This window comes from Lutjanus erythropterus, unplaced genomic scaffold (genome assembly GCF_056507025.1).
Source record: "Lutjanus erythropterus isolate fLutEry1 unplaced genomic scaffold, fLutEry1.hap2 Scaffold_192, whole genome shotgun sequence".
In the NCBI taxonomy this organism is placed as follows: domain Eukaryota; kingdom Metazoa; phylum Chordata; class Actinopteri; order Lutjaniformes; family Lutjanidae; genus Lutjanus; species Lutjanus erythropterus.
Genome location: NW_028146669.1, coordinates 25134 through 49485, shown reverse-complemented (window position 1 = coordinate 49485; position 24352 = coordinate 25134). Strand labels below are relative to the sequence as shown.

General features: G+C 39.2%; 1 pseudogene; it reads right to left on the bottom strand.

Annotated features, from left to right (window-relative positions):
- Positions 1-20106: 20106 nt before the first annotated feature.
- LOC146303955 (E3 SUMO-protein ligase ZBED1-like) lies at positions 20107-22857 on the bottom strand (annotated as a pseudogene).
- Positions 22858-24352: the final 1495 nt, after the last annotated feature.

The window sequence follows — 24352 nt, the reverse complement described above, 5'->3', positions numbered from 1 at the left end:
CGGTAGCTCGCAAGGGACAAACAGAACAAACACTTGGCCAGACGATCTACATCCTTTCCCTCTAGCTTGCACTTCCCATACAAGAAAAATAACACTGAATGAAAAACAATTTTAAGAACATTCCTTGTTAGCATATTGTTTCTCTAAGGTCATAAAACAACCAAGTAGTTATGTTCTTCGTAAGACTTAAACCTGACATTGAATAAAGGTATAAGTGCATAAATTTAGAACACAGTGCACATATCAAGTAAACATCACATTTTAAACATAAACCATGTTATAAACAGTTTTTTTTTTTTTTAAACAGTCCATAATCTCTCTCCCTTCGTCTTTTTTTTTTTTTTTTCATTGCATATATCTTGGATTCGGTCGGCAGATGCGACCTGAACGTGTGATGTACTGTGTGGTGCCGTCTTCAGTGAGAGGGTGAGCCGTGGACATTGGCCGTAGAGGGGATGTCTGTGGTGATTGCATGGCATTCGGCTGGGGTGTTTGTGGAGAAAGGGGAACACTAGTCATAGTGGAGGGGCTAGTATCATGGGGGTCTGGGTGTTCCACATGGGGCTGTTGTGGTCGTGGCTCTGAAACAGGCAAGATGTGGCGTCGATTCCTTCTGAGCGTTCTCCCATTTGACTGGATGATGTAGGAGCGTGGCTCTTTGCTTGTCTCCTTCACAGATCCAAGCTGGTCATAGCCTGTGGGAGTCTGCAGGCGTACCATTTGTCCCTCTGCTAGAGGTTGTAGGGGGCGACTGGACTTGTCGTAGTGGTGTTTTAAAGTGAGTCTTTTATGGAGGAGCTGGGCACTGATTTGTTGAGCATCCCGTGGGGCTGGTTCCAGTAGTTTGGTACTTACTGGGATGGCAGCGCGCGTTTGTCGTGACATCAAACGTTCAGCAGGGGAGCCCAATGTTAGATCACGGGGAATGTTTCTGACATTTAGGAGATTTAGGAAGACATCTGTCCCATCCCTGTGTGATTTTTCCATTAGCTGCTTGGCACTGCAGACCGCTCTCTCTGCAAGACCATTCGATTGGGGGAATTCAGGGCTGCTGGTAGTATGGACAAAGTCCCATTGCTTGGCAAAATTTTTGAAATGCTGGCTACTATATTGCCTAGCATTGTCAGAGATGAGGGTGTGTGGGGTGCCATGAACTGAGAAGTGTCTCTTTAATTTGGAGATCACAGCTGATGATGTTAGGTCATGGAGAAGGTCAATTTCGAACCATCCAGAGTATGAATCCACTAGTACTTGGTAGTGTTTGCCACGCCACTCAAAAATGTCTGTGGCCACTGTGGACCATGGAAGGTCTGGGACTGGGTGGAGATGGAGAGGTTCTTTTTGCTGATGACACTTGGTGCTGTTGCATACTGCGCATGACAGCAACACTTCTGTGATGTCGTGTGACATTGTTGGCCAGAAAATGATGCTTCTAGCTCTGCGCTTGGTTGCTTCAACACCTGGGTGGCCTTTGTGAACAATGTTAATGTATTCTTGGTGTAGAGAATGAGGGATGACTGTTTTATGACCTTTCATAACAATCCCATCCTCTATTGTCAGCTCATCTCTGTAAGGAAAGAAGGGCCTAACAGCAGGCTGGAGCTGATTTTCTCTGGTGGGCCAACCTTTTTGAATAACTGTGCTGAGGGTTTGCAGTACTTCATCTACTGCTGTGTGCTTTCTTAGTTCTTCTAGGCGAGCAGTGGAGATATAACTCACCGACATGACTTCAAAAGCGTCGTTTTCAGCAGGGCTTTGTGAGATTTGTGTGTTCGGAGCTCTTGACAGAGTGTCCGCCAGGTACATGTGTTTGCCTCTTTTGTACACTAAACTGATGTCATAGCTTTGCAGGCGAAGCAACATCCTCTGGAGACGGGCAGGGGCGGTGTGAATGGGTTTTTTCAGGATAGTTACCAGAGGCTGGTGGTCAGTTTCCACGACTGTGGGCTTTCCATATACGTAGTCTTTGAACTTTGTGCAGGCAAACACGACAGCCAGAAGCTCCTTCTCTATTTGGGCATATCGCGTCTCTGTGTCTGTGAGGGTGCGTGATGCGAATGCTACAGGTCTGCCATTCTGCACGCATGCAGCTCCTAGTCCATAGCATGATGCGTCGCAGGTGAGTGTGACTGGCTCCTTGACATTGTAGTATGCCAACACAGGTGGGCTTGCCAGGCATGACTTGAGGCAGTCGAATGCCTCCTGATGTTGCTGAAACCAGCACCATGCAGTCTCTTTATGTGTTAGTTTCCTCAGTGGTGCTGCGATGTCACTGAAGTTCGGAATATACTTGCCAAGATAGTTCACCATGCCGAGGAAACGCTGTAGTGAAGTAACATCTGTGGGGGCTGGCATTTCAGTGATCGCTGTAGTCTTAGCAGGATCAGCTTTTAGGCCTTGGCTTGTGAAGATGTGGCCCACATAGCTTACTTGGTCCAGGCGAAATTTGCACTTGTCTGGATTTAATTTGAGGTTGACTTCTCTCACCCGCTCAAGCACTCTCTTTAAATTGGCATCATGTTCGGCTGCTCCACGGCCCCCAACAATGATGTCATCAACAATGACTGAGCATGGATAGCCGGCAAACAGCTGTTCCATTGAGCGCTGAAACACCTCACTGGCGGAGTTGATGCCGAAAGGCATCCGTAGGAATCTGTAAAGCCCAAATGGAGTGCTGAATGTTGTCAACATGGAGGATTTCTCATCTAGACGTATCTGCCAGAATGAGTTTTTTGCATCCATTACGGAAAACACTGTTGCCCCTGACATCTGTGCTGCTACCTCCTCAACACTGCGCATAGGATGGTGGGGTCTTTTCAATGCCTTGTTGAGGTCTTTCGGGTTAATACACAGTCTTATTTCTGGCTTGTCTTTCTTATGTGCAGCCACCATGGAAGAAACCCAGTCTGTGGGCTCAGCGACTGGTGTTATGACACCTATTGTCTGCATTCGTTCAAGTTCAGCTTTGACTTTATCTTGCATCGCAACTGGGATGCGGTGAGCTGGCCGTACCACAGGCTCTACGCTGGGATCCACTGTCATGGAGTACGTAATTGGGAGTTGGCCAAGCTCATCATCGAACAGGTCGCTGTATTGTGTGAGAATCCGTGTGCTGAAGTTTGTGTCACTCTCCATTGTGACCTGATGGACGTCGGGACTTGTTTTGATGATTCCCATGTTTACACAAGCACGAAATCCTAGTAGTGGTTGCACTTCTCTGTCCACTATGAAGAAGGATAACTGGTGGTATTGCTCCTTTAAAAAACAGGGTAGTGTAACTGTGCCTTTGGTGTCAATCCTGGTGCCACCGTAAGCAACAAGGTTTGTGGCTTTCTTTGGCTTTGTGAGTTGCTCACCATTAGTCACTCGTTTGAAAGTCTCTTGTGACATCACGTTGCATTTTGCTCCAGTGTCGACTTTCATTTCAGTGGGCTTGCCGTTTATGTGGATTGTTACAAATCCTTCATCCTGCTCATTGGTTTGGGACTTGACACAGTCAACACAACTGTCGGCCTCAATACCATCCACATAAAATGTTTCATCTTCACCTGTTATAGGCTGATCCACAGTCACTTCATGCACAGACTGTCTGTAATTTTTTCGGTGTGAACTACTTTGGCTTTGTGGTTTAGATCTGCAGCATTTTTTGTAGTGATTTAGCTTTTTGCAGTTATGGCATTGTTGTCCATATGCTGGACACTTCTCCCACTTAGCTGCGTGGCTGTTTCCACATTTACTGCACTTTGTAATGGTTTGGGAGAATGTTTGGGGTTTTGACTGGTGCTTTCTGCTTGGAACTGGCTTTACTACATCAATATTGGTAGCTTGTGTGGCTAGCGTTTTGCTACTTTCCTCTGTCATCTCATGGATACGGCAGATTGAAATTGCTTTGGCGAGTGTTAACTCACTATCTCTCAACAGAGATTTTCTTAAAGAGTCATTGGTAATGCCACACACTATGCGGTCACAGATAAGCTCGTCAGTCAAGTCTCCAAAGTGGCAACTTTTAGCTCTGATTCTCAAATCACTGATGAATGACTCAATGCTCTCACCTTGTTTCTGGTTTCTTGAATGAAACTTGTGTCTTTCCATTGTTTTGTTGTTTTGTGGATTACAGATTTCGCTAAACTTCTTCTTCAGGCAGTCCGGATCCTCCCTCGACTCAGCTGGGGTGATTATAGCTCCGTCTGCCCCAGGTCCGCGCACCTCAGCTGCATAGACAAACGAGCGCTCCCGTTCAATGGCTTCTGGCCCAGCAAGGTTGAGGAGAATGTAGGCTCTCGTCTTTGCAGGCTTGTCGGAGTGTGCTGCGGCGATAAAAATATCGTATTCCCGCTCAAAAATTCGCCAATTCTCAGCGACATTTTCATCAAAAACAACGGGGTCGGGTCTGCGAAATCCATCTGCCATTATGTCGGCTAGCGTGTCTCTCAATAGGCGCCAGTACAGTCCAGGAAAAAAAACTGCAACAGGTTGACCGGCGAGGCTGAGTACTCACAGGCGAGGAGTTTGTGGCGTATTCTGACACCATGTAGAAATTAGTTCTTCTGTATGTGTGTGAGAGAGTCATTAACCACTCCGGCGTATGACAGAACTGCAGGATTTATTGTTAGCTGCCACATAGCTAACCAGGTGGACACCATGAACAAAACCGCGTCTTCCTGACTCCCGAACTGCTAGTATAACAAGCATTCTGATTGGCTGACTGTAAAACAGAACTACAAGTACGGTAGCTCGCAAGGGACAAACAGAACAAACACTTGGCCAGACAATCTACAGTCACCTTAGTCAGAGTCTTCCGAAGGACAAGTTTTAAGTCAACAAATGTTTATCCTGCATCAGCAGTCCATGTCACTTTACTATGTGCTTCTAGGCCTCATCCAGGTGCGATTGCACTCAGGGGTGCCTCGAGGACAGCATAATTGGGAATGAAGGGCCTGCAACAAGAACACAAAAGGCATAACTTGTTTCTTTATGATTGGGTTTGAAAATGTTTTAAAATGCTTTTGCTCTTTTTTGGGAGAGCCATTTGCCCTCACATGTCATCACATGACCCAAAAATGTCACTTCTTGTTGGACAAACTGCAGTTTTGACAAGCTAGCTTTGTGACCTTTCAAAACTTTGTTTTGAATTTCATACCTGATTTTTTGTTTTGTTTTGTGGGAATGATTATACCTGCCTTTAATCAAGTGATAAAGACTGGTGTAATACCGTCAGCGTGGATATTATGGTTGACAGGGCTTTTAATTAGATTTTGGTGTGATCACAATTGGTTGCATGCCTCTGATTAGACCAATATCATGTTTGCCTTGGGCCCACAGAGTTTTAGGGATCTTCTGAAAGGCCGGCGTGACGTCACATGTTTTACACAAATAGGCAAATGTGTGTTGTGTGTCTGGTATCGGTTGAACAGATCTGAATGTGTGGACAACACAGGTAAATTTTTGTCGATAAACCTTCAAAACAGGATTATATTGAACATTAGGGTCAGATGTTGGTTTCCATGATTCTGCACTGACACATTTTCTTGTTTGTTCCAAAACATTCAACTAAACGTTAGCTTTTCTCTCAGGCAACCTTCTCTGAACCATCACTTTTCAAACTCTGCATCCTTTCCTTTGTGTGTGTGCAGTGCAGTATAAGTCATGTGATTTCATGTAATCTGTCTCTGTGTTGTGTGTGAGTGTGTGTGCGTTGTCAGCGATAGCAGTAGTTACAGGAGTCACAGCTGATGTGCAGAGCTTCCATTCATACACATAAGGCAATGTGTCAGGGCTATATGTCACAAATATGTAATTGTCAGAGAGACCCAGTTCACTTGTTTGAGTAACAATAATCCCTTCTGGTGTGAAAATAAGACAAATACCCAAAATACACAGTATATCAACAACAACAACATTTCAAATGCAAAAACAAATGTTTAAATTCGCCTGTGACATTATCAGTACATGATAATAGAGTTGTGTATTTCTCCAGATGTGTGTCACCTGATGCCCTTATAAATTTCCTGTATCTTCTGCTGACCTTTGGAGATGTTGGAAAAGTGTCGGATTAAATAACAGTGTGTTGAGTGTGTTGTATTAGAATCAACAAGGAATGTTACATCTTTGCCATGTACAAGGGATGTGTGTGAGTTGGCATGTTTGCATCAGCTAAATATTTAGTGCATGCCTATTGTTTGTGTATTTGCTGTTTCCTCCTTCTCTTCTAATTGAGCTATCACATCATTTATCTGTGTGTGTGTGTGTGTGTGTGTGTGTGTGTGTGTGTGTGTGTGATCACCAGTCTGATGTGTAGGTTGTCTCTCATTGTGCGTCAGTGAGGTCAAAGTTAAAGATGCTGATTCCTCCCCTCCTGAGCTGCCGCCCCGAGTCAATCATCTTTTGAGTTGGATCAGTCTTTGGGTAGTTTTTGGCTCAATGTCCTCTTTTGCCACAATGGAAACAAACATCTGGATCAGCTGTACGCAGACCTCCACAGAACATCCTTGGAACATAGTCAATGCTGCCATGTTTAGATCTTTCTCTCTTTTTCTCTCTCTCTCTTTGAGGAGTCTTCAGCATGCACAGTGTGTCCTTTTATCAGGCTTAATTTGCCTGAGTCCCATGTTACATATGTCTGTTTCACCATTTGTGAAATGTCAAAACACAGTCAGTTCAGTGACAACCTTTACACCTCAATCTGATGGTGATGGGAGGTGGGTTTAATGTCTGTTTAATGTCCTCCATAGTCCATGGTCTGCAGATCAAGATGAGATGTCCACCAGCCTCTGCTTTCTCCATCACAGGGAGATTCAGGGCTTTGTGTACGTTTCCCCCTGTGTCGGATCTCACTGGTGATAGGGAGATGAATGATTTGAAGATTTTCTGAACTTCAGACCAGACGTGGTGTGCTAAAAAGGAAAAGAAAACCACACTACCCGGGTAGATGAACATTGGTTTTATTTTATTTAGTTTGTTATTTTATCAGAGCTCTGATCTTCTGTTTCTATTTTAATTTCCTCCTCAACCTGAACTGGTTGAAAGGTAAAGGAAAAAAACTGAGTTTCCCAAACTTAAAGGACTGTATAAGGAAAAAGACAATTCAAACTGAGGTGACTAACAAACTGAACCCCAGCTCAAATTTATTGGGACTAAGGGAGGTTTTGGCGGTTAACTTAAGACTGAGACTGAGGCTAAGAGTGACCTGGAGCACTTTTGGAGAAAATGTAAAAGTTTTCATTGCCAGTGATTTATTATGAATGTACAATTTAATTTTCCAAAAATGTTTTTTGTATACTGCTGATTACAGGTCTTACAAAGAAAGAAAATTTGAATTAGCAAAGGTCAGACTTTAAATAGAATGGAATTGGACATGGACACTGCAATCTATACAATTTTAATCATACAGTTGGTCTAATCATTTTGGTTGGTTAATGGTTTAATAATTTGTGTATCAATTACTTTGTGGCTGATCAGGTTAATTATCAGCTAATTATTGTCAGTTTCTAACTGCAGTATGCAATAAATGGTTGTCCTTTGTGTGTGTTTACCTGTCACTCACTACTGAAAGTACACAACACAATAAAAACCTGATATTTTTATAATAGTGAAATATAAAATGAGCTTTTACGTTGTCTGATTGACTGCATTTATTTAGTGGTTTGATTAATGGTTTACAGTCTAATGATGTGTGTTTGTATTGATTACTTACAGTAGCTCATCTGGCTAATTATCAGCTAAAACTGTTTCTGTTTCCTTTCTTCATACAGTGTAATTATCACCTATTGTTTGTGCACTTTTGTGCCCTACAGTTTGTCCAGAAAGCCAAAATAAATGTGAATTCATCATAGGCCAAAGTGATTTCTCCTAAAAATGACATCATTCCAGGCCTGAGCATACGTTGCCAATAGCCAGGTCTGACAAAGAAAGAACCAATACTTTTATAGTTATACTCCTATTACGCTATACCACATGGAAGCAGATTACCTTAATAGTGATAATGCACTTGCCACTCTGTATTTTACACCCAGCAGCAAAGTCCTGTAACACAAGTATACACACTGAGTGTTAAAGTGAAAAACATGGTGACACAAAATACTGCATGCCAAAAACATAATATAGGACAAGCAATTTTATAATTCCTCTGGAATAATAATAAAAAAAAACATTCAAAAAACACAGACAAATAACCACTGGCAAAGGACAAACCCATTGTTACTTTGTGATCATCTCATGAAATCTTTGGATTGATACAACAAAGTACGTAGTAATTTCTGTGGTACTGGATCTTTTGTTTGTTCTGTTTTGTTATATGATTTTGTCTTTTATGTGATGCAGAACAGGAATTAGCTGTAAACCAGTTTTAAGTGAGTCAGAGCTGTTTAATTCTAATTGATCTTATTACGTTATTTTTAATCTTTTCCTGCAAAATAATAAATGAAATAAAAGTGAAAAATGTTGTGTGTTATTGTAAGTTTTAATGCTTTCACAAAGTAATAAAACTATTTGTGCAGCATCATGCATAATGTACATAAGATAAGTACAACATTGACTTTGATGCATTATTAGTTTTTGTGCACCATCAGATTTGAACTTTTTCTCCCTTTCATACTGTTGGTGTCTGAAATTTCCCCATCGACTTCCATTATAACCATATTTTTTGATCGCACAGCCATTACAGTATAAAAAGATGCATTCTGGTCTGTAGGAAAGAGGTCAAATTAGTCATTTTTAATGTTGACCACCTCATGACACCATTTAACCACTATAGGCCTATGAATGAAATGCTGGTCATAAAGCAAGTATGAAAAAAATTCTAAATGCTTCAGTAATACTAGTTTTCATTTTCCCTGAAAAAACAAAACTCAGAAAACCAAATGCATATTGAGGGTGCATGGTTGGTTTTCTGTTTCATTTTGTTGGTGTCGGTGACACCGCTTATAAAATTGGCATTTAAAATATTAAAATTCTAATAATATTTAAATATTTAGTAGTTTTGACCAGAACTGAGGTTAATTAACATATTTATGCAAAAAAAGTTGAAAAAATATTTATCTGATATATTTTTACAGGAGTTTTTGTTAGTGGCTGTTTTCAGTTCCAACGGTACTGAAACGATTTTTCACAATTTGTAGGTCTTTTCTCATCGGCAACCTCCTCTCTCCACATTAATGAGGCATGGATTAAGGACACTGGTGTAGAGATTTCAAACAAGTTATGGGCAAAAGGGCTGGGCAGGATTAAAGCATGTTCTATCAATGTTAGACTTCAACTTATTCAGTTTAAAGTCATTCATTCTGTCTCTTCTACTTGTGATAAGCATAAGTCAGGTGATGGTACTCTAGGCCATCTTTTCTGGTCTTGTCCAAAACTCACATCTTTCTGGTATGACTATATAGTAGACAAGATGAGGTTTTGCTCTTGAGGAGAGGAATACTATATTAGGAAGTGTTGAGTATAGAGAAAAAGATCCTTTTTTTTATTAATCTAATATTACTACCGTGTAAATTCCATATTCATCAATCTAAACTTACAAAACTGTCTTGTTTTTATTTCTGCCAGCAAAAAATAAAAACTACTCTCTTTACCCATTTTTCTTTTTTGGTTTAAACCACAAAAAAAACAAAACAAAACAAAAAAAAACACTCACTTAAAGGCATACTCCCTCTTGTGGCATGGATTGGCAATAACTCAGGGTTTCATGAGTGCAATGTCTGAGTATACCTATGAATTACTGGTAGAAAATTAATTATTGATTTTTCAGGGAGTAAAGCAATAAGTTTTTGAGTTAACGGGATATTACAACCTTAAAATATTAATTCTGTATTTGCTTTTGACTAAAATCCAATGAATACTATGTCCTTTATTTTTTAATATACAGTTACTTTCACGTTTTGCATAAATGATTTGCAGCAGCATTTCTCATCTTTCTTATAAAACCCAAACTTATTCTACACTTGAGTCTTATGAAAGTTTGGTGATGCGACGCGGTACAATGTCAATTCTGTCAGTTTTCAGCACCGTCTGTTATGAGCAAATGAAGAGGAGACACAGGAGAGGGAGGAGGGAGCGCTTGTTGTTGTGAGTGAAAAAGCACAGAGCCACGAGTCTGACCAACAGAGACGTCATGTCACTGTGAGAACAGGTAACACAGAGCATCACTGTTCCTCCACACTAATCAAAACCACACCACTCTTCAAAAGGAAACAGAGCAGCAGATCATCTTACTGCAAAATACTGATATTTTAAACAGTTCTAAAGTTTCTCATTTATCTCATTTACACATGAGACTCATAATAAGATATAAACATCACTGTAAAGTCTCCCTCTCTGTCTCTACTGTTACTATATTTAGTAAAACTATCAGGATTTTTTGGCAACTAACAGCACTCTACAAACATAGCATTAATTGAATCAAAATGTAAAGACTGACACATTGCATTGTCTTGTATTGCGTCGTATCGTATTGTATCGTATCGTATCGTATCAGAATTGAATCATATCGAACCGAATCGTTGGCCGCTTAAAGATTTATAAAATATATTGTATTGTTGAACATGTATCGAGATACGTATCGAATCGTCTCAGTCAGTGAGATACACACCCCTAGGCCTGATGCTGTCAGCTAGTGTCTGTGAATTGTACTCCTTACAGCAGTGGTTCCCAGGCTTCTTTGGCTTGTGATCAAATATAGGCTGTATCTGGTTAAAACATATATTATAATGCTCTCTCTTAACCCACCATATTTAATTGGGTGGCTGAGGTTGTGTTTTTAACATTATAAAGATTATTTTAATTTAAATTTAGCAATTATTTATTTAAGTATCTGTCAAACCCATTTTGAGGTCCTGACCCAAGGTTGGGAACCACTGCTGTAAGGAGTACATACCAAATTCTGAAACTGAAAAGAAAAGATCTGAAACTGAAACAGAAAGATCCGAAAGTGAAAAAAAGATTTGAAACTATAAAAAATAAGATTTGAATTTGAAAAGATAAAATTTGTAACTGAAAGAAATAGGATCTCAAATATCTAAATATATGAAAGTGAAAAATGAAAATAATTTATTCAAAATAATTACCAGAGTGAATCATAATTATATTTAACCTGAAAACACTTTTTGAACACTTATTTTTATTTTGAATACACTGATGTATTTTTCAAAATTCAAGATCAAAACAGTTTAAAATTTTATTTTTCAAGTTCAAAACATTTGGCCCCAATATAGCTCCATAGGTTTAAAGCTAAAACCCAAAAAGGGCACACTTTGAAGCATATATTCCCTCCTGTAGTATTGAGGGGCAACACTCTTCTCTTCATAAGCTCAATTCTCCTGGCTCTTATTTTGATAGAGCTAATTTAACTTCCAGGTCAGGTGTCTGCCTTTCAATGGTTTTCAAGTCAACAACTGAGAAATAAGATAACACCAGTATAATTTACAATAATTATTTGGATTTCTCTCGTTTTTATTTCTGCCAGTAAAAATAGACAATTAGCTCCCTTTACCAATTTTTCTTTGTTGGCTTAAAAGCACTAACTTGAGGGTATACTCCCTCTTGTGGCAGAAATAGGCAACAATTTGGGGTTTCATCTGTACATTGTGTGAGTATACCTATGAATTACTGGTTAAAAATTACAAATTTATTTTTCAAGGAGGAAACTGGTGTCCAATGACTGTTCAGTTATCTCTGTGCAAGCAGCTACAATCTAAGAGGCTACAGTTGACATTTAGGCTAAAAACATGGTGTAAATGGCGTCTTTTTGGGTCAAATTTTAATGTCGCGACTTACGGACACTTGGATTACACCACATGAGCAATATGAGACATTTTGTGGGGTTTTTTGTGTGTATTCTTCTAACATTTTGAAATTGGTCACTGTTCACTTCAATTGTACTGGATTTGGCTGCAACACTGTTTTCCACAGAAATCCCGGGAATGTTTTGTGAACTGGAGATCTTCACTCAGTGAATTTTCATTTTTGGGGGAACTACTGCTTTAGGACATTACAACCTTCAAATATTAATTTTGTATTTGCCTTTAAACAATATCCAATGAATATTTATTATATTTATATATATATATATTATTTTCATTAAGTTTCTTTAACTTCTGTGTCAAGTCTTCCTGTCAGTCATATCACAATGGAAAACAATACATGTATGTTTTAGCAAACTGGACATTGCAACCTTCAAACATTAATTCTGTGTTTGCCTTCAACTACAATGAAATTACATTAAATAAACAATATATCAATATATATAATATATATATGGTTTGTGTCAGTTAGGCAATGAGGGAAAGCATCACTAAAGGCACAAATATTATAAGTTAAAGGCAAGATATTAGTTAAAAGCAAATACAGAAATAGTATTTGAAGGTTGTGTTGTCCCATTTACTCAGGCAAGGCAAGGCAATTTTATTTATATAGCACCATTCATACACAAGGCAATTCAAGGTGCTTACAGAACTTGAAAATGCATTAAAATAGAAACAATAAAAGAACATTAAAATTGCATTTGAGATAATTAAAAACAAAAGCTGAAAGCAGGACAATAAATAGTTTAAAACATTACAGAAATGCATATAAAGAAAGAAGCAAACATAAAACAAAAGCGGCAGTAGACAAATATAAAAACAATAGCTACAGATTATCCTAAAAATATGTAACGTATCCACTTCACTGGTAGGCTGCAGTAAACAGAAAATGTTTTAAGACCTGATTTAAATAAGCCGACAGTTTCAACTGACCTCAGGTGTTCTGGAAGTTTGTTCCACAGGTGGGGAGCACAGAAACTAAAGGCTGCTTCACCTTGTTTGGTTCTAATCCTGGGAACACTGAGTAAACCTGTTCCAGATGATCTGAAGGGTCTTGGTGCTTCATAACTTATAAGCAAATCAGAGATATATTTAGGCCAGAGACCATTTAGTGCTTTGTAGACAAGTAACAAAATTTTAAAATCTATCCTTTGACACACGGGAAGCCAGTGCAGTGATTTAAGCACTGGTGTAATGTGCTCCACTCTCTTGGTGTTGGTGAGGATTCTGGCAGCAGCGTTCTGGACGAGCTGCAGTTGTCTGATTGATTTTTTACTCAGACCTGTGAAGACACCGTTACAATAGTCCAGCCTGCTGAAAATGAAAGCATGAACAAGTTTTTCTGTATCTTCCCCAGACAGAAGTCCTTTAATTCTTGCTATGTTTTTAAGGTGGTAGTAGGCTGATTTAGTAATTGTCTTTATGTGACTGTTGAAATTTAGGTCTGAGTCCAGAATGACACCAAGATTTCTGGCTTGATCTTTAGGTTTTAGTGTCATGGATTCAAGGTGAGCACTGACTTTTTATCTTTGTTCTTTAGGGCCAAAAAAAAAACTATCTCCGGGACTTATTGTTTTATGTTCAGATGTAACAGAGATAAACAGTAGAGAGCTAAACAGTCACTGGGCATCAGTTTCCTCTCTGAAAAATAAATGTGTAATTTTTAGCCAGCAATTCATAGGTATACTCACACATTGTACAGATGAAACCCTGAGTTATTGCCTGTTTTTGCCACAAGAGGGAGTATACCCTCAAGTTAGTGCTTTGAACCAGAAAACAAAAATGGGTAAAGAGAGCTAATTGTCTTTTTTTGCCAGCAGACATAAAAAAAAAAGGGATCAGTTTTGGTGTAATTTTATTTCTTACTTGTTGACTTGAAAACAGCAGAAAGGCAGACAGTTGACCCGGAAGTTAAATAAGTTATATCAAAATAAGAGCCAGGAGAATCAAACTCAGGCATAACATATATGAAGACATGAGTGTTGCCCCTTGATACCATAGTAGGGAATATATCCTATAAATAATAAGCCAAAATGTGAAATTGCTCATCTTTAAATCCAAAATAATTTTATAGATTACATCCTACTTAAGCAATCTATGAACTTTGATAAATATAAAGGCAAAGGGCTGGGTTTCCTCAGTTTTCAGGACACATTATAAGAGACAAAATATTATTTTTTGAACTATGAAGGTAAACACAGAGTTAATGTTTGGAGATTACAAACACATGTATTAAAGATATTTACATCATATCCAAACAAAATACTCGCTTATGCTGGTTTATACTGATTTATGCGTGTTGGACTAGTAGTAAGAATTTTCATATAAATTATTTCAGATTCATCTATTCTTTAATTAGAATGTAATCTTTCAAGTATTTAAGATGTAAAAATGACCTGTTTTCAATTTTGATTTCATAAACGGACAACAACTCTGTGCTTAATTTATGTGCTATGAGTTATATTTTCCTGGCTCAGACAAATAGACAGTATATAGAATGTTGCATATATATAAGTTCTTGCTGCTCACACAAATTAAACAGGATTTTGAGCGGTGCTCCCTACAAAATCTTTCTGTAGCTGCCAGAATCAATGCAGTTTTCCCGCACTTTTTATAGTTATTCCACTGTATTCCGATATTTCTTCCTCTTTCATTTTTCCATAAAGTGGACAGTCTTATTCTCGGTTTTGTTTGGAATAAGAAGTCTCCAAGGTTACGTCGACAAAAGCTCTGGGCGGAATGGTGTTACCAAACTTCCTGTACTATTATTGGGCAACAAACATAAGAAATTTGAACAATTGGGTCAAATATGGGGATACTGAGGGCCCTCCGTCATGGTTGATTTTGGAGTCAAATTCTGTTCACCCGGTATCATTGAAAGCCTTCCTGCACTCACCCTTGTATTCTTCTATTTCTTGTTATACTAATATGATAGTGTCCTCAAGTATTAAAATATGGATTCAATTTAGACATCATTTTGGCCAGCAAACACTTTCTACTGGGGCTCCACTAGAAATATACATATATATATATATATATATACACATATATATATATATATATATATATATATATATATATATATATATATATGTGTATATATATATATATGTATGTATGTATATGTATATGACGGCATTCTTCTTTTCCTGCTTTCGTTGCAGCAACAATGTTGCTTTTTGCCGTAATGTATTTTGTATATTTTCCACAGCTCATAATTATAACAACTTGATGATTTGACTTAAGTAAGGCTCGCGATCGCTTAATTTCATGTGGAAGAAGAGTCAAATGATGCAACAAATGCCCCTTTTATATGAACGCGCACAAAGTCTGAAGACGAAAGCCTGGATTAACAAAGTGAGTTGATAACCACCATCATGATACCCGTTATCTCTGATTGCAGTTTTAGGCTTTGTCATGCAAAGAAAGCCTGGCTGTGTTGAGCTTCCTTCATAGTACAGCTCCCTGTGTTAGTACATTGAGCAATGGCTTCCAAAAATGATTGTTCGGGTGTGAGGGAAAGTTAACTTTGTTTAGCTTTCCTAAAGAGGCGAGCACCAGGCAGAAGTGGATAGAGTTGCTTTTTCCCGGCCAGCAATGGAAAAATACCTCCGTGTTTGTCTGTCTATGGCACTTCACAGGGGACTGTTTTGTCAACACGGGCCAATACGAAGCTGGGTTAGCTGGTAGCTGAGCTCAGCAGCGCTTGTCAGCCCTTCGGAAGTCCTCGGGAGTGTGACCAATCACAGCGGAGTGGGCTCGGCGGGAGGCATACATGGAGGATGGCCGGGGGGTGGAGTAAATTACACAGACCGTTTTCGCGGGATGCAGAAAATACAAGGAAGAGATGCAGTGAGAGGCACTGCGTCCTGAAGATCTACAAAGCTTTCTGTGCGGGCGATCGTGTGTAGCTGCTCTATAGGAGTCCAGAAATCAAATACAAAGGCCCGAAAATGAGTATAATAGGTCCCCTTTACAGTCGACCTTGGCAAATTCTGCTTTTCTGTCTTTGTAAGACGTGTAATTGACAGTATATAGACATGTTTTTGTAACTTTTCTTTAATGGAAAATTAAATTGTACATTCCTTCATACAGTCATAATAAAACACTAGCTATGAAATAACTTTTACATTTTCTCCAAAAGTGCTCTGGGTCACTCTTAGCCTTAGTCTTATTAAGTTTATGTACCAGAGGAAGCACAAGCTCTTGTGAAGTCATGGGTAGGCAGATGTAAACAAAACAGAGGCTGACTTGGTGCAACAGTTTGCTGTAGTACTGCTTAGCAGTGAGGAAAAAACAAAAGAAGAGACCTAAATGAGTCTGGATGATGTTTGGGGAGACATGGTCAGCACAGATTGTTATTATTCTTAAGTCAGAACAGGAAATGAGTTTTTAACTGCCACTGTGTGAACAGTAATATGCTGCCAGCTACACCGCAAAATCTGTATACTCAGATTAACACTGTTGGAATTGATTTTGAACACTTTTGAAATGTCTATATGGGTCCACACCACAGATAGTTAATTTTATTGTTTTTGGAGAGTTGGTACCTTAACACTAATTTAGTGTAATTATTGACACTTTTTGAGTTAAAATTCAACACTTCTTGCATTGCATGTATGCAGTGTTGGTATTAATTCTCTCACATAGTAACTTGTAACTCTACAAGTGTTACCACTAACACTGTAAGGTGTTGGCTAATATAGCTTCTCTTAATTACTGAAAATGAACTTGAAAAGTACAATTTTCCACACTTTTTACACTTTTCAACAATATTGAAGAGTATATGCTTTCGTGCTTATTTATGGTCTCAAATGAGTGAGCTGGTTAAAAGCACAACATGTTGACTATTTTTCTCCCATATACACTATACAGCCCACAGCTAAAAGCACTACAGGGCTGTACAGTGCGATGATTTTCGTCGCTTTTGCTACTAAAAATCATTCTGTACGAAGAGAAATACGTGTCCACTCGCACAAGTGCGAAGGAGTTGCGCTGGTATCATGTCTAAAAAAAAATAGTAGGGAAAACAAGGCTATAGGCCACATACGGCCCGCGAGATAATTTCACGTGTCTGTTATGAATGGCCCGTCGGTAAATAGCACTCCCACCACTCATACTACAAGTCCCACAATGCACTGCGTCAGCTGCCGCGCAACTCGAGAAATAAATCAGCTTGCAGTCGCGAAGACGCGAGCTTCTGTCAAACGACAATGTAAACAGGTTTGTCTGTTTAGGCAACTGACTCAGTGCAAAGAAACACAAGTATATGAGGAGGGAGATGAACTGCAGCTCCACCTGAAACCAGGTAAAAATAAAAATAAGACTGACCCACAGCAGAGAGAGAGAGAGAGAGAGAGAGAGAGAGAGAGAGAGAGAGAGAGAGTCAATATGGACAGATGTGTCGACTTGATATAAAAAACTTTTTATGATCATGAATCATAATATTAATGTACACTTACGTGGTGCGCGATTTTTTTTTTACTCCAAGTCTGATTTGTGTACTTTTAAATACTTAATTGCTGCGTTATTGTAAGTCATGATGAAGAGTCCAGACTCTGTCTCTCCTCTTCATCTCCTCAGTGTGTGTCAGTGTGCAGTTTAACCTTTTCCTAAAATACTGCTGGTTCTGTGGTGTTACATTTTAAATCTGAAGCCTGCAGTGCACCATAAGAAGCTACAGATGACTTTTCTGTTGAAGTTCTCAGTGCGTTCTGGCCTTAATGTTAAATTGAGCAGGTCAATATGTTCATCTGTACCTGATGGGCTGATGGGTTTGTAATATTATTATATGAGCATATTTTTATGCCAAATGCAGTGCCATTGAGGGTTTGCATGATTAAAATGTGCGATATCTTGTGTGCAGACAAAAAGCAAGCATTTTCAAATGTAACCCCCACCTGGATATGTGGGCTGAAATATTCTGAGCTGAAATATTCTCGTTTTCTTTTGTTATTGTTGAAGAAAAAAAATATTTTAAATATTATTTATTTCATTGAGGAAAAAGTTGTTGCAGTCTGGCTGTTCAAATTCATATTTCTGAATAAAACATAGTCAGTTTTAGTTTAATAAATGTTAATCCTGTTTGGCCCGCTACTTAGACTGTGTTTTAAATTTTGGCCCTTTCTGTGTTTGAGTTTGACACCCCTGCTATAGGCTGTCTCTTGTCCTATACGTCAGTTGTTGTAGCAATGCTTCACGGGAGTTGTAGTTCTAAGTGTGTACCGTCCTTCTCAATCCGAATACAAAAGAACTACATTTCCGGGTAAACAAACCAAAAAAGCGCCTTTTTGTAAATATTGTGTGGCGGCAGGTGAACTGATGGCAGGGAATATGCCATACATCACAGGGAGTACAATCTTTAAACGTGACAACGTTTATAAACACAGTATTACAAAGCGACACATCGCCTGTAGAGATGCTCTCCTCGCCTCAAGTCAAGTTTTTTTGTAACATATTGTTCAGTTTTGAGTGTTCAATTTGAATGTTCAAGTACGTAAAATAAATAAGAATTGAAAGATCTGCTGCTGATTTAAAAATAATTTCAGTGGAAACGTGGGAAAAATAGTGGAAATAGTGTTAGTGCAGTATTTTATCACTAAGAAATAACAAGATTTGTATGCATAGGCCTATGGTGAGTAAATGGCAGATTTTAGTGTTGAACAGTAAAAATGACTAATTTTACTATTTTTCTCAAAGATGAAACCCTAACATTACAGAATGCATGATTATTATCAGCAACTTTGAGATAAAAAAATGTGGTTTGAATGGGAGTTAATTGTCCTTAACGTCTAAATCTGATGCTACACAAAAAGTAATATAGCATTAAAGTCAACATTTTGGTTAATCCTTGACATATCCAAGACTGATAAAAAAAAAATGCCCCAGCCACCCAACATTTGTTGTATGGAAAATATCTAAATTTCTTTGCTTTTTTTCATAAATAATAACAGTGATATTGAGTAATGAAACAGGCATTTAAAGGGTTAAACTTCTCAAAATGATTGAATATTTAGTTTCGGGGGCAGGACTGAAGTTGTTTGAGAGATTTATGCAGAAAAAAGTAGAAAAAATATGAATCTGTACTTTTTTAATGTAGTTTTTATGGAGGTGGACATTTTTGTCCTTAACAACCAATTAGGATGGAAATTAAGACGAAGCCAGGGGGTTAACATTGTTAGAATTTCTGATCAGTATCGAATTTAGCCAATAAACACGTTAACTAACTGTCCAACTGTGTGTGCTACTGAATTTTTCTTTGTGCTACTAAAATTTTTAACTTGCTAGCACCAGTGCTACCACCTAAAAAAGTAAGCGTACAGCCCTGCACTATGTAAAAGGATAGTCCATCCAGAAATGAAAATTTAGTTATTATCTACTCAAATTTAAGTCAATTGAGGGTCAGGCATATTTTGTTAGTCTGCAAAACACTGCTGGAGTTTGACATGAAAACAGAGTTGCTGAATCTCCCAAACAATGTAAATGAATGGTGACCAGTTTTCAAACATTAAAAACAACTGGGGAGAGAAAAAACATAAAATTCCTCCATACTGGTGTAATCCAGGTCCCCTTGCACACCGTCACAACAAACACACCTAGTTAAGACAGTGTGCATGTGATCGAGGCTCAAACCTAAGGATCTAGAGTGAAGATTCAGGCTAAAACATGGTGTAAATAACATTCTTTTAGTCAACCTTGTGTGCTGGGTCTTTAGGAGACTTGGATTACACCAGACGAGCAATATGTAGTCTTTTTTTTTCTCTTGTTTTTCCATGTTTGAAAACTAGCCATGATTCACTTCCATTGTTTGGAGGATTCTATAATGCTGTTTTCCTTTGAAAGTCAGCAGTGTTTTGTGGACTAAAAAACTAAACCTGATCTTCAGTTGGCATGAGGGCGAGTAGATAACAACTAAATTTTCATATAAAAAAAAACCCCAATAATTTTGCACACAAATGTTACACAAACAATATAGAAAAAACACAACCCTTTTTAGCGGGGTAACCGCCCAGTCATCTTGCTAGCTGGCGAGGTATGCTGGCCATCTCATTAGCAGGACGACACATCTTAGGAGCAAATTTTAAACTATGCGCTATCCTGATGAATTGGCCACAGATTTTAAGTTTTAACTTCTACATTCTCACATAAAAGAATCTTAAAATTACATTCCGTAATGTGAGATGTACGAGGCACTAGACAATTAAAAAAAATAATAAAAAATTCTCCTTGAGCCTATAAAGAATGATGATTTATACCTGGGTCATGTCCTTGTTGCGCATGAGGAAAACCAGCATATTCACCTTATGTGGTTTCAGAGAGGATTGGAGAGGGGTAACAATATTTCCAGCTGCACTGAAAACTCCTCCGATGGTGCACTTGTTGCGCAAATGCACATGTACTTGCAGGCGACTTTAGAGAGGAGAGGATATCTACCCTGGTTGTCACTCCACCATGCGAGTGGGTCTGCATTGGAGTCGATGGGGTCCTCCTGGAGGTAGCATGTGAGTTCAGTGTCGGCTCAAACTCTCTTGGGTATGGTTGCAGAGGTGGTTGTCCATGGCTTCAGCAGGTCTCTAAGGGTTTTCTTTTTAGCCACTGGTGGCACCGCTGTTTGCGCCGAGGACTCCTGTTGTGCAGCAGCTGACGCACTGACACCGCTCCCTCCGTCCTCCACGTCTAGTATTTCCTCAATCAGCGCGTACTTTGTCTCCTCTGTGTCATCATCAAAATTGTTGCCCTAACATGTAGGGTCCAGCAAGCAGGCCTTTGCCAAAGTTTTTTGTAGGGCAGCTGGTCTGTACTTTTCCTCGAGAACACTGCACATCTTCTGCTTGATGTCCGCGGTCAGAGTGGTGTCCTCGTCCGATGGTTTTAAAACATCTTCAGTGAGGAGTTTCAGGATGGGTTTAATGGATGAGACTGTGACATAGGTCTCGCCAGACAGCAGATGCGTAAATTCAGCCGCTGGCTTTAATGCCGTGTTCACCGACTCCAAAACCGCAATGTCCTGCCAGCTAGGCATGGGATGCTGATGCCACCGATCATCCAGAACTCTTTTTATAGCTGGAGTTTGCTCCAAGACTCGGTCCACCATTTTCTGTTTAGAGTTCCATCTTGTAGGACAGTCCTGCATGGACAGAGTGATGGCCGTTTAATTATGGAAGTGAAATTAGCCTGGCTACACCTACTTAGTAATTCTTTAAATGAATAGGCTGTATTTTAAATTATTTTTCATTTCAGTGTAATTTTTTCTAAACGAAAAATATTTTTTTAACCATCTCAGAAAGCCAGCAACTGGTTGTATGAGCAATTTTAGGCTGCATCGATGTTTCATTGAATGAATGAATTGTGGGCAACATTTTAAAAGATTATTCATATTCACAGTATTCAGATTTTTAGTAAACCTATTGGGCCTATGTAATGATTTAAAATAGGCCTACATATAAATAATCCCAGCAAGACTGGGCTGGAATGAGCGTGGTCCGTCATTGGGGTCCTTGCAGAACCCTCTCGCCAAAGGACCCCATTACCATGATTACAGAGCACTTGGACCTGAATAAACAGTTAACACTGATTTGTGTTCATATTTTTTTATTTTAGCAACGGAACACTGTTTGTATTCATTTATTTATTTATGCATCTATCCATCCCTCCATCAGGCACGGCTTTATGGGTGGGCCTAACAGGCCTGGGCCCACCCACTTATACAATGGCCCACCTTAAATGACTGGGAGAACATATATTTTCTTAACTTTTATTTTTAATTATTAAAATCAGGATTTTAATACACCCTTAAGACAAAAAAGTTTCCATCTGACAAAAAGACAACATTTATTCAGCTAGTATCACATGTGAGGTCTGGACCAATCACAGTGGGCCATAATTCGTCACACCAGATATGTTCCCCTTGCACATGCACATCACACTATGGCGGTTGTTCGGCAGAAATGATGACCGGTGTACTGAGGAAAGCTTATCATTGTCTTATTTTATACATGCAAATGCCTTTTTCATCAAAACTAGAATGTCTATAAAATGTAGATAATACAGGAGGTAGAGCTGAATATTGCTGCCTGACTTGATGTCTTCAGATTACCTTCACAGCACAGATAAGTTTATGTATGAACAGTGCATTGCAGCGCGTTCTCTCTCCTGTTAAAAGTCATTGTAGCTCACCCATCATTCTGATCGCTTTCTTTCTCTCTCTCCTTACAATGAATTGGAAGAGTAATCCAGCCAGATCATATGAAAATGCATTAAAAGGAATAAAATGACAGTTCTTATTGAACTGAAATACTGATCTACTTGATCTATAGTGAAAACATAGATAAGGAGATATCCTGTGCCATTTGAAATAAATATAAACTGCAGACCGGTGTATGGGTGTGTGAGAGAGGAGCGAGGGGGGAGACCCGCCCGTCACGGAGGAGAGGAGAAATGCATTGTAATGAATGTAATGAAACGATAGCAATGCAAACTAGCTCATTTGTGCATCACTGTCAACTACTGGGCTGAAGTGTGGAGCAGAAGTTTGTCATGCAAGAGTAGATGAAAAATTTACTCGCACTGTCGCAAATGTTAGTCGCAAAATGCGACCATTTAGTCGCAGTCTGGAGCCCTGCGTGATGCACGCCAGCTGCTTCTCATCCAGGGGCCACTCATCAAATGCCCTGCGGCGAGCCTCTGCGATGTTGTCGGATGTGTGATTCTGGGGCATAAACACTGTTTTGAGGTAGCATGATTTTAGAGTCCAGTCTGTGGTCAGGTAATGTACAGTTAAACTCATGTAAGGAGTCATATATATGCTTGACCACATGTCAGTGGTGGCAGTGAAATAGTCCACTTGTCAAATTTTTGAAGCAGCGGCTTGAATGCCGGTTTCTCCACCATAGTAAACGGCACCATCTCCTCGACCAGGTACCGTGTAACAGCATCTGTTAGGCGTTTATGCCTGTCACTTTCAATGCTGTACTTGGCAACTCAAGGAGACTCCAAGCTGTTGGCTGGCACTGACATGAGCTGCTATGCGACTTGGTGTGGGAGGAGGCAGCCTCGCCTCCATAGTTGGATGGTAACTTGCTAGGTGAGACCTTAAAATAAAGTGTTTCCTCGTTTTACTTTGATCTTTTTGCCACAGATTTTAGAAACGGCCTCATCTAAATTAGCTGGTTCCCCCTTTTCATTTGGCTGAAAGCTGAAATGCTCCCAAAGGGGTGAAGTAACATTTGGTTTCGGTACAAGCGCAACTGCCATTGTCTCCTGTTCAACGTAAGGTGTGGTGAGGTCAGCTCATGTGCGGTGGTGATGGTGGCTCACCATGCAGTGCGGTGGGTCCCGATTTGATTACCCACCGATTTTCGATTATTTAAGTATAAAAGTAAAGTATTTGATTATTAACGATTCTCGATTAGCGATTATTGATTTTCCATTTGACAACAGTAACCCAAAAATACACTACAAAGTTATTGCACAATTTAAAAAAACAGTCAGTTGCTGAATTACCTAATTCTTTTATTGAGTAACAACTCAAAGCACTTCCTGTGTAGTGTAGGTATAACTTCAGAATTATTTGTTTTAACTTGGCAAAACATATTGTAGCTTTACTAGCTTATATACTGTAGAACACAGAAATGAACACAGCACATTGTGTTGTGATCAAGTTGTACTAAAGGAAGGCTTATAATTGTTCAGATCAGCAAAAAAGAAAAATGTGGTGGGATTAGGGTTAAATTATTTTAAAAATGCACTTGTCTTTGATCTTTGTCTGTCTGTAATTATCACCATAGTTGTGTAATGTAATAATAATGACAATAGTAATGATAATGGAAATTATGTTAAAAACTTCAAACGTATACAGTGCTGTACTATGTATATACTATACATATATTAGATCATTATACACTGTACATTATAATACACAACTACGCTCTATAGTCTGGTTCAGTGTCCCGCCTACAGCACAGCACATCTGATTGGTTAGAAGTCATGATCAATCAGTCATCACCAGTGAGTAGAGGGGAGCTGTGTAGAAGTTAAGACAGCTGATATCACCAAAGTTTCAATGAACATCACAGTTTTATGATCCGTTTCTTTGGTGATAGCATAGTTACATCAGTGAAAAAAAGTTATGGTCTGGATTTCACTCAAGGCGATGTGACAGCATTTAAATCAGTCGCTCTTCACAGAGATGCGCTGCACACAGCAGCATCTGTCCTGTCTTTTCACTGCAGCTCTGCACTGAGATTTTGGGTATTATATCTTATACAAAAGTAACAGTGACAGTAAAACTATGATGCTCACATGTGGTCTGCGGATCACATGCGTGCCGAACCGTAGATGGCGATCCGTTGCACCCCTAGTTGGTTGCTCGTTGCTGGTTGTTTCTCGTCCATTTTACACACCTGCTTGTATGGCTCACTCGCTCTGGCCGCTGTACGCACTTGCCAATTGGAAGTGGGCGCGCTCGCATGACGTTCAACTTCTGTTGACCGCGGGATAACATTTTTTCAAAATAAAACAATGCAAAAAATAATAGATTTTTGAAAATTAATAACATA